General features: G+C 36.7%; 1 protein-coding gene across 8 annotated transcripts in view; it reads right to left on the minus strand.

Moving 5' to 3' along the window:
* LOC102674467 (regulating synaptic membrane exocytosis protein 1) overlaps positions 1-9,188 on the minus strand; it is a 138,414-nt gene extending 129,226 nt beyond the window's left edge. For 2 of the 8 annotated variants that reach the window (XM_031511911.1, XM_031511901.1), the window contains exon 1: positions 8,558-9,184. The gene's annotated coding sequence lies outside the window, so the exon portion shown is untranslated. Of the gene's footprint in view, positions 1-8,557 lie in introns of all 8 variants that reach the window. The other 6 variants (XM_006608252.2, XM_006608253.2, XM_006608250.2 and 3 more) reach the window with 6 other exon arrangements.
* Positions 9,189-11,970: the final 2,782 nt, after the last annotated feature.

The raw sequence follows: 11,970 nt of genomic DNA on the forward strand, positions 1-11,970 counted from the left end.
GAGGGATTAAATTAGAATTCGCTCGAGTGCTTCGCTCGGTTTTATTAGAAAAGTGGAAAATGTCGAGAATTTTGAAGGATCTTCGATTCAGTGGACCCCGAGGCTGTGGACTCGTTCATTATCCGGCCAACCTGTTATCGAAATTCTCTGATAATCGATTATTCCATTATCCAAACTCTCTATTATCCGATCGGTAACGTTTCCTTTTTTTCTTTTTTTTCGATAATAATTAATTAGACGGATACCGCGTTCGTATATATTTTTCTATTAAAAAAAAAAAAAAAAAAAATTCTTCTATCTTTATTTATTTAACATGTCGAAATACCTTTTGAATATCTTCTGTGTTATATGTGTGTTAATGCAATTATATTCGAACACACGTCCGTTATCCAAACATTCTCCTGTTTGAATGTTTCACTATCCAAACGTATTATTATCCAAGCAATATATTTCCTTCGTTGATTAATATGAAATTGATATACCCATAACACGATTATCCGAACAATTAACATTTAAACTATTTCTATTATTTTCCAATATTCCACCGTCGAAACATTCCATTCATTGTACGAATAGTGCACGTTGCTTTAAGCATAAATTTAATTATTGAAACGAGGGAAGAAAAATTATTAATCTCGTTTAAAGATTACTTGAAAATAGAAACGGAGTGTAATTCAATCAGTTTGATGAATTTTATATTTTCAATATTATTATTATTATTATTATTATCGATAATGAAATTGTTAAAATTAATTAAAAAATATACAAAGTAGTAGTACGCGCCTATTTTCCTTTATTTTTGGGGATTACAGAAGAAAATTTCGATAAGAGAATTTCTTCCTTTCCTCTCCAAGTTTGATCAAAAAAATAGAAATAATATATCGACCTATTACGCGAAAATAATCTTCCGTTTTATTTAAGCATAATTAGAGAAAAAGTTTTTTGCGAAAAAACTGGACCGTTCGCAAGTTAGTTTTGCGAATCTTTACGTCCGATGATTATTTTCTATTTCGTATACAAATATTTCTGAATAGATTTCTCCTGCTGTGCGAAATTACCGCATTCCCTCTCCCTCAAGAATAAACGAAAAGTTTCATTTCCTTCCTTCCTCCATTTTCCATGAAATTAATTAAAATGATATTTCGAAATTCTGTGAATAATTTTATTAAAATATATAATTAAATATAATTTTAAATATATGTATTTAACTTGAAAAATAATTATCACTTTGCTCCAAACTTTTCACCACCTGTATATCAAAAAAATTGTACACGTATGTAGGCATTACTCGGCTGCAAGCTTAACGCGAATAAACCTTGCGATATCGTAAATACATTAATGAACAAACAGTGAAGGGGGATGAGAGATGTTTCAAGACCAAATGTTATCATAATCGTGAAAGTAAAGGCGGTAAATGGAATCGTGAAAAGAAACATGAAGAACAAGGGAGGGGAAAGAAAAAGGGTGGAACGACAGAATGGGGAGGAAAAATGGACGAGAGGAAATGGTGAAAAGTTCACGGAGTAAGGAACTGGGCCAACCGATGACCTTTTTGCAATAAGTAACCAGAGTGATACACGTCATCGTGAAGAGATTATAATTCCCCAACGAGCCCTCTGAAATATTCATCAAGAATAGGTGACGAAAAGGTGAACCCGATTGATCGTTAATCCTGCAAAGTTGAACAAATGGGGTCGTCGACGAGATATCTCGTTCGAAAAAGCAATGATTATTTTTTTTTTCTATATATATATATATATACAATCTCGAACAAACGAGATTTGACGAGAATTTATGAACTCGTTTCCTTCTTTTGAATTAAATAAAAAAAAAAAAATTGCGGAACATTTGCGGGGATTATGTGTTCGAATGAAGAGATAAAAGTTTTGGAGAAGAAAAATCGATCGTTGTACAAGTTTTAGACGATTTCGCGTTCGAATAACCATTCGAGGTTGAAGTGAAATGGAACGTGAACGATGAATTGTATTCCCGTATATAGAATACACGACGATGGTATCCGGCGGAACAGAATATTTCAAAGAAACAGCAATTTCACACATGATTTTATGAAACATTACCCTGCCAACTTCGTTTTATTTTACTTTCTTCATCCTCTTTCTATTCATCGTAAACGATGAACGGGAAGATTAGTAAAAATATACAATGATCTTCATACTTCTTACGAATACAACGAACGATCTTAAAATATAATTAATTATTCATTTCACTTTTGTATAAATCTATTTTTTCCATTTTCAAAAATGTTTATATTATTCGAGTTTATATTATATGTATTATATGATGCCACGTTTTCACATATATTTCGTGCTTTCGTTGTTTCGAAAATATTCGACGAAATCGGATAATGAATCTGTATCAAAGAAAATAACAAGCAGTTGGAGCAAGTAGTTGATCAAGAAATACAGATTAAATTCTACTGCTATACCACCACAGAGATATATCTGGTGAAACGTGCTCTCGTTGAAACGTTGGAATCGTTTTCCAAAAGGACAGGATTCGCCTGAAAAGAGAAACCTTTGATCGAAATACGATTCACTATCGTTAATATCGCTTGCTAAATAAGCGCTTTTGAAGAACACAATTCGAATATATATTGTAATGAAAAAAATCAGAGAGATTTAATTAAACGTTTCCTTTTAATTTTATATAAAAAAGAAGGAATCTTTCTCTTGTCTCTTCCGAACACTTGTCTGTTATACGTATTTTCGATCGACTTGAATACACTTGACGGCAAAGGTGATACCGTAGCCACCTAGTAGTGGCTAAAATGTCGTGATATCGATGCGTTAAGATGTCAATATGTCAATGGCGACATTGTTCGACGAGCCGTTCGACTTTATATATATATACATATATATACCTGAAACTCGGAGAGCAATGCTTGTATAAACTTTCCGTTAATTTACGAAAATGAGAAAGTGTCAATCTGTCAACGCGTCAATGGTATATTTTACATTATCGAAAGCGGAGGTTAAAGGCTGGCTTTAAATCGTTTAAAAATCATGCACACGTCCAATTATCGGGTCGGGTGAGGGAGGGAGGACTTTACTTTACGGGGCATCGAAAACAAGGTAAATTGCAGTTCAATTTACATCGAAGCTTTTCGAGAAATTTTACGAGACCTGACACCGTGAATTGGCTGTTAACCCGGAAAAATACAAATTTATCTACTTTATTCCATGGGAACAAATTCATCTGGTTTCATCCCATCAACGAAACACCGTTACGTTACGTGTTTTTCCTTCCTTTCGTTAATTAATTCTCTCTTTTGCAAACTCTTTTGATCCATCACACACCTTCGATCCATCGAATACGTATTCGACGAGGAAAAACGTAAAAAAACGTTTCTCGTTTGTCAATCCATCGCGATTTGCTCGAGTCGAAGGCGAAACTCTTCCTTCTCCTCCTCCTCCGCTCGTCTGTTTGCCCTCTGACGTGTTAAATCTTGCTCGAGTGACCACGCCATTTTGATTAGAGTAGAAGAATACACAACCCTGATGGTGATTCCTGGTACCCACCACGTAATGGTACTGCGTAACGGCGTATAAACGTTCCACGAATAGCCTGCGCCCGGTCAAATGTCGACCAACCAATCATTCACTCGAGCTAAAAATACTGGAAAGGATCGTGTTCGGGTCCACCCACGCGGGATCCTGAATGTATAGGGGAGAGGGGAGGGATTGGATTTCAAAGGAGCGATTCTACGAGGTGGACACGTAGAATCACGTGGATATTTCCGGGAGGCGATGAAGAAAAGAGGGGAGAAAGGACAAGAGTTGTGGTCTCTCCTCAGTATTTCTCGAAGTCGAAGGGAGGGGAGAGAAATCGTGAGGGAAGAGGCGATGAAAGAGGCGGCATCCGCGGAGTTTATTATTAAGAAAGGGGGTGAGGAAGAATCGGGGCGGGAATACGTACGAATACGTTCGTTTCTCGCTCCTTTATTCACCGTCACCTGTCATCGATGCTCTTGCAGAAATTGCTCGCCAACAATGGAAAACGTTCCATTGCAATTTGCATCGCGAGTACGGATACAGCAAAAGCAAGGGGAAGAGGAAAGAAGGAATGAGTATCTTTCTTCTCGTAATCTCGTGTTTATATACGCGATTTTTGCGAATTTTTCTCGCTCCTTTATTCACCGTCACCTGTCATCGATGCTCTTGCAGAAATTGCTCGCCAACAATGGAAAACGTTCCACTGCAATTTGCATCGCGATTACGTATACAGCAAAAGCAAGGAGAAGAGGAAAGAAGGAATGAGTATCTTTATTCTCGTAATCTCGTGTTTATATACGCGATTTTTGCGAATTTTTCTCGATCCTTTTCACTGTCACCGTCATCGATGCTGTTGGAAAAATTGCTGGCCAACGATAAAAATCGTTTCGCCGCCAAAGAAATCGAGAGAGGAAAGGTGATGATTTCACAGAGGCACGGATTCGTGCACGACTTGTGAATGAATTTTCCTTCATCCTTGTCATCGATGCTTCCGAATTGTTCGTTCGACAATAGAAACGTTCCACTGCGGCGACCAAAGAGATCGAAAATTCATGATTTTTAATGGATTCGAAAGCAAGGATGTAGCGATAACCCACGATTTATAATATGAATATTAAACATTTTTCTTGTCAAGCTTTCTTGTTCATTTCATCGATGCTCTTGCGGAAATTGCTCGCCAACAATGGAAAACGTTCCATTGCAATTTGCATCGCGATTATCTAGCAAAAGAGAAAAGAACGATTCTCTCCTCAATTTTTTACATACGATTTTTAACGTCTGTCAACGTTACGAATTTTTCTCGCTCCTTTTCACTATTTCTTCGATCAAGAAATCAAGAGAGAAAAGGGTAATTCTCTCCCCAAGACTCGATGCAGTCTGTGAATTTTATGAATTTTCCTCGCTTCTTTTCACCATCCTTGTCATCGATGTTTCTAAATCATTCGCCAATGTTCCACCATGGCGATCACCTAAGATAAAAAGATCGAGAGAGAGGAAAGGACAATTCTCTCATCAGTGATGTGACGATAACGTAACGATCTTAAAAATTTTCGTCATCCCTGTCTTCGATGCTCTTGAATAATAGAAACGTTCCACGCGATTACTTAACAAATAACTCGAAGCCCGATTATCTCATATCTGTTGTAATTTGTCGATTACACTCCCGATATGAAAATCGTCGATCATCGAGTGTTTCGTCTGCTCCTACGCAGAAAAATTTAGTTTCTTCTTTAGACGAAAGAAAGAAAAGAAAAAAAGGGAAATCAGCGCACTGTTTATTCGTTCGACTCGCGAAGAAGGTTCTCCCGCGTGCAAAGGGGAGAACAAATTCCGCGAAGTGCGGAATGGAAACCGTTTGCTCTGCTTTCGGCCGGAAAACTCCCGCCCTCCCGGATTAGTTTGCGTTTTCGAGATTGTAAAGTTCGAGTTATACCACCCTCTAAACTCCGTTACACGTATCCGTTCGAAAGGAGGCCTCTCCTCGTGCAACAATCGAGGACTAATCTCCTACCGCGTTTCCGCGATACTTTTTCAACCACTCGTTAACTCGCCACCGAGTTTTCGGAGGCCCGGAGAGGTCGAAAAAAAAAAATGAAAAAGGAAACCTCTGCGAAACCGCCGTGTTACGTTTTTTAGCCGCGTAGTTACGTTTTTTTATTTCGCCACGTTCTTTCAACCGTGCTCGAAATAGCCAAGAAATAACGGATATAAGGGTAATTTTCTCGTAGTTTCTCTTTACTTTTTGCCTAGTAATAAGCTTGGGTTAATAAGCGGATAAGTAGGATTATAGAGATTTTGAATCGTTCTACTTTTATTGATAAATTGATAAATTCGTTATTTTTAACGAAAGTTGAAAATCTTATATCTTACCTTAGGCGTATCTTATATTCAGTGTTATAGATTTTTATAGCGTATACACGCCAGTCGAGGAAACGTCACAGAAATATCTGGCATCTATTTTCGCAAAGTGTTCGACACAAAAGGTCGCGCTGTAGAATAAGATAAGAACGAAATAAGATAAGAAAAATCGGGGGAGGAAACGTCGTGTGTGATACACCGAGTGATACGGCCGAGTTGATAAATTTGAATAAAAAAAATACATACACGCCGAATAGAGAATACGAAAGGAGGGAATAATATTTTGGAACGATGGAATTGTGGTAAATCGTGGGAAAGCGTGGAGAGGATAATTCGATTTTCATAAACACAAAAGCTGATCGGTAAAGATAATACCGTGAACGGTTTCGAAAGCTCCTCCGCATCGAAAATTTAAATCGGATCGAGGGGGTGAATCTCGCTTCGAAAAATTCTAACGCGGAAACTTAATCTCGAGCGTATCCGCCCGTAAACTTTCCTACGTGACGATAAAAACGTAAGGAAAAATTTCCATCCGAGGAATCTAGCAGACCCTTAACGCGCGACGAGCTCGGCACGCGATTTCCATCGGCGATAAAAATCGAAGAAAAAATTACGCGCGGAAAATTACGAAAAGAATAATTTAATTAAATTGTAAATCCACGTAATAACGCGCCTCTCTGATCTTCTCTCGGTTATATTTCTTATTCGAAAAATAAAGGCGAGGATATTTTTTTGTTTCGAGTTGATCGAAATATAATCTTTTTTTTTTTTTACGCCTGGCTTCTCCCCTGGTTCGTTTCCTTTATCATTTTATTTTCCCTCGTTATATTTTATTCGTTGTAATTAATAAACATTTTGTAACGCAATGGAACACGCTCGAACGAGTGCAAAGGAAAGAAATTAGAATAATAAATATTTCGATAATTTTTCATTATATAGTTTAAATGAAAAATATTTGAGAAAATGATGTATTCGAAATTCGTAATTTTATAATGTTCGATGAGTCGATGTATTTTGGACCAATTAATTGGGATTAAATTGGTTGTTATTTTTTTTCTTTTTTTTTCCAATAAAATTCGATACAAATTTTACATTATAACAGGAAACGAATGCACGCACGAAGTAAAATTTTTAGCAATAAAAATAAATAATCCTTTGCGGATCTTAATAACTGTTTCATTTTATATAAAACAAGGGATGAATATAGGCCAACAGGAAGTTTATGCTACCAAATCAAAAAGATTCGCGATATGATTGCAAAATAATCTTCACCTGATTCGTAATTTGTGTTATTTTTCAACGCATTTTTTTCAATTAATGTTACACATTTAAATATATCAGAAATTAAATTTTCGCTTGCCGTATCATACGATATGTATCGCGAAAAGCTCTCTGTTCGATTCTGTTTGCGAATATCCATATCACATGCCGAACTTCATTTATCAAGAACAAAGCTGCCTTTTACATTGTATACACCAAATCGTTCACAGATCATTAGACACTCTAGATACACTTGGAATAAAATTGCGACGAACATTATAAATTCTAATATAAATCTATCGAATCATAAAATGGTCGAATATTTGTTTCGAGATATGTACAATGATTTTATACAAATTTATCATTTTACAATAATAGATAATAAATAAATCTAAATTATGCAATAAATTATGTTTCGTCGTTTACGTGAACATAATTCGATATTTTAATAAACGTCACGTTGAAAACGGACAAAATATCTGATTAATGGCAAATCTTTACCGACCATTTCAAGTGACCGTTATAAATCGTGCAAGGTGCATTGATATTCATCAATACTGCGAATAAAAAAAAATAAAAAAAAAGAACAACCACTCGCGAATTATTAATTTATTCTTTATTTAACTCGCCAACACGACCTGTTACACGCGTCGCGCGCATTGATTGCACGCGACACGTCACCCGCATACGTGCCCTCCCGTTAACATTAAAAATAAATATGCACTTTCGCCCTCGCGGTCTTCCATCTCCCTGCTGTGTGTCCGACAACACACAGTAATTTCGCGATATGTATTTTTCGTCGGAACGAACTCGTGCTCGAACGTACGAACCATGGCGAAGGCGATCCGGGCCGATAGGAGGCACGAGAGATCGTGGACAGAATGGAACGTTCCCTGGGAATTGGGGGAAATTAGGGGCGGAAATTGGGCGATTAAAACGATGGATCAATTTCATTTGGAAATTACGCGTTGCACGCGTAATAGTTCACACGGAAAACCGCATTCCGTGGGATCGAAACGTGAACTTTGGAAAGACGGGAAGGGCTCTCGATTCTCCATTGATTAACATCGATTTCACTATTCAAATGGCCGCACGATGAAAAACACACATCGAACCATTTTCAATTATCACATCCATGCGGAAACGTTTTCATTCCGTTGAACAATTTCCAGTCTATTCCGTGGATCGTTGGTATTACCGATCGAAATGCCATTCAATAACGAATATATATAGAAAAAAATTGCTTGATCAATTTCACGCGAATTTGTAATTAACGTACAGTCAAGATAGATTTATCTCGGAGAATATAAGAAGAGCTGGAATATAAGAGAGAGGTGGAAAGGAAACCGAGTGTAAGCGGTGTGGATCGAAGAGGAGGGATGGAAAGGCGCGAAAGTGGTTTTAAGAGAAGTGGCGGAATGACCAACCTGTTACTTGAAAGCTGCGGAAACTTCCGAGCGGGGAAGTGCGTGCGTTCTTTCAGCTGCCCCTCCGGATGGATACACGTGCTCCCGTATATATTCCACGAACGTACGTGGCCGAGTAAGTAGCGATCTAACGTGCGTGTCTTTTGCTCTCTGTCTCTCGACTGTCTTCTTATCGGTGCGCGCGGAAACACACGTTCGTCCTACTCCGTACTTTCGTACCTGCTACGCGTATGTACACTGTATAACGTACATATATATATATACATATATATATATATACATACATAGATATATATATGTATATACGTGTCTCTATATACGTGTGTATCAATTCCAAGGTACAAGATGTGCCTTGTATATACGCGTTTCTCGGTGGCTGGAAAAAGAGACGATGCGCATGCCCGCGTTATTAGAACGCGAAAAGGAAAACTCGCGGCGTAACAAGTCCGACTCTTGACGGAGGATGGGGGAAAGGAAAAAAAAAAGTAGAATCACCGCGATATCGAGAGCGACGATATCGTCGGGCAGGCTGCCCGGCTTGCACTGCCCGGGTCTCCTGTTTCTCCCACCGAGCGAACCACTCGCCCCTCCGATCTCTCCCGTCTCTCCCGGCTCTCCTGCCTCTCCTGCCTCTCCTGTCTTCTCCCTCGCGCTCTCCTTACACTCTCTCCTACCTCTCCAACGCCACTGCGAGCGCGCCTGCCGAAAAAGCTCGCCTATTCCACCTTCACCCCACCTTTCACCCCTTTTCATATACTCCTTTTTCCGCCCTCTCCTCCATCCTCCTTCCCTCCCCAATCTCTTCGTCCTTTTCACTCCTTCGACTTCCTTTCCAACATTTATTCTCTTTCTCTCTTTCTCTCTTCTTTTCCTCGCCACCAGCCAGCGCGATTTCCACTCGCAGACTTTCTGTTCGCGATCTCTTCCAATCCATCCGAACGAACGAGCGATGGTGTCCCTCGTCCTCGTCCTTCTCGTCGATCCTTGTTCTCTCTTGCCATTCTCTTCGCGTCCCACGTCGCGACGACGAGAGACAACGAGCTCAAGGCGCAAGCTCGTCCTTCGTCGTCTCCTGCGACGAAGAGAAGGGAAAGAAGAATCTCGTGTCGGGCTAAATTCACCAGGAGGAATATCCTCCATTGGAAGGGCCCAAGGGAACCCCGACGACGGGAGAGACGCTCCTTCCCTTATTCGCGCGCATTTTCACGCACGTGGATGGAACGCAGGGGGATTGAAATGAGATCATCGACGTACCGAGCAACTCTCCGCGGAGCATCGCGATTTTAGAGGGAGAGGAAGATGTTTCGAAATTTTCTTCCTCTTCCGGGATTTGATCGATGATGAAGAAAGGAAGAACGGGATAATCGTTGCTTCCTCGAAAACGAATCGTTTGAAAGGGAAACGTAACACGTTAGAGGTATTGGAAAGAGAGAGTTTTGTTATTATTATTATTAGCTATTAGCTGTTTTAAATGATGGACGTTTGTTACGAGATAAGAGAATGTGGTGCATCGTCGATGAACGGTTACGAGATCATTATCCATCGATCGATTCGCGTACCTCCTCTCGAAATAAAATTTCCCATCGAAAGCTTAATCCGAATTCGTTGTCTTCACTCTCTTTATATACTTATATATTAATATTTCAAACTCTCTCCTAATTTTTGAAAAAGAAGGAAAAATTGATGACGCGAAAAAAAATTCTTTGCACTTTGATGCATTTTCATCGCAATATCGTTCCTCTCGAAATTGACTTCTTCGCTTTTCTTCTCGTGTATCAGCGAAAAAACGAATAAGGGAACGTAGGTCAAAGGGACAAAAGGAGACAAAAGGCTGCATCTCAGGAGTCAATTGACTGGAAAGTTCTAGCAATGAAACCGGGTAAAGGTAAATCCGTGAAAAACAACGCATGAAATAGGATTTTTAGCAACGTTATTGCAAAAATAAAAATTCTAATGGTTGGTGACCAGCTTTGTAAATTAATACGTGAAAAATCGAAATATTTCTTCGCTATGTCAATTTTAAATAATTAATATATTCATCCGTAATAATTAACATTCGTCGTGAAAAAAATTTCTTTTAATTTTTTTTCACTTTAAAAAATTTCTTTTCTTTTTCATTGATTTTTGTTTCAGCGAATATGAATGTTTTACCGCAGCGTCGAAAAATTAGTATTAATACAAACTTTAGCATTCCGTGGAACGAGTTTAGATAAAGTCGGATGTTTCAATTTACTTTACAATCCATTAAAATAGATAAGCGACGCTGTTAACGTAATGCAACGTTATCAAATATTCAGGTTTCATCAGACGAGTGAGTACACGGACCGCACTTCCGGAGACTCGCTTTGCTAGATCTAACAGACAGAAAATTGCGTTTAAAGAAAAAAAAAAAAAAAAAAAGAATATCATAAACTATGTAAAGTTTTTTATTACAAATCTTAAGTATTTTTATTACAAATCTTAAAATGCTTTCCATGTACTTTAAAAAATTTTATTTTAATATTTAATATTAGTATTAGTATTAGTATGCGCAATATGCGTTTTTTCTTTTTCTATAAATTTTATTGATTGATATTCAGAATCGAATACATTTCGAGTTAAAAAGATTTTTGTATTATACAATTATTATTTTGTATTATACAATTATTATTATATGTTATTATTTTTTATGTTAAATAAATAAAGTTCTTTTTAATTCAAAAATTAATATTAAACGTATATTCGTAAGTAATTTTCCAAAGTATGTCTAAAACATCTAATTTCTTATCTCGATTTAGATGGTAGAATCCTTTCAAAATTACCTCTCTTTAAAAAACGCAATGCATGCACAACTTGGGACAGCTTATACTTAAATTCTTAATTTTCTAAGCTTTTAACCTCTTCGTTTATCGCCATTTTCATTTGCTAATAATCTTTCGATTTTAACCTTTATATTTATTACATTTATTAGTTAATATTTTGATTCATAGTTAATTAATAGTTTAACACACAATAAATATTTTGAAAATTTCATGATTATAATTAAAAAAAAAAAAATATATATATATATATATATATATATATACAAATTGTTTATTTTAGTTTATCATTCATTATTATACAACATGTAATATATATTAATATTAAAATTTATCTTGATCATTGCTAATCTAGAATATTAACTGTCATTATTTTAGATCACTATTAATATATTAATATACTAAATATACTATTAATTTTAAAAATATAACTTCATCTTTATTATTGATATTTATTGACATAGAAGAAAAATATTTTTAATAATATTTAAAAATAATATTATTAATTAATTAATTATTATATGCTTATGTTTTTTTTTATTTTTATTTTATCTAATCTCTTTAATTTATACTATTAATATTATTATATTATTATATACTATGCTATATTATACT

The sequence above is a fragment of the Apis dorsata genome, unplaced genomic scaffold (assembly GCF_000469605.1).
Source record: "Apis dorsata unplaced genomic scaffold, Apis dorsata 1.3 scaffold_32, whole genome shotgun sequence".
NCBI lineage: Eukaryota > Metazoa > Arthropoda > Insecta > Hymenoptera > Apidae > Apis > Apis dorsata.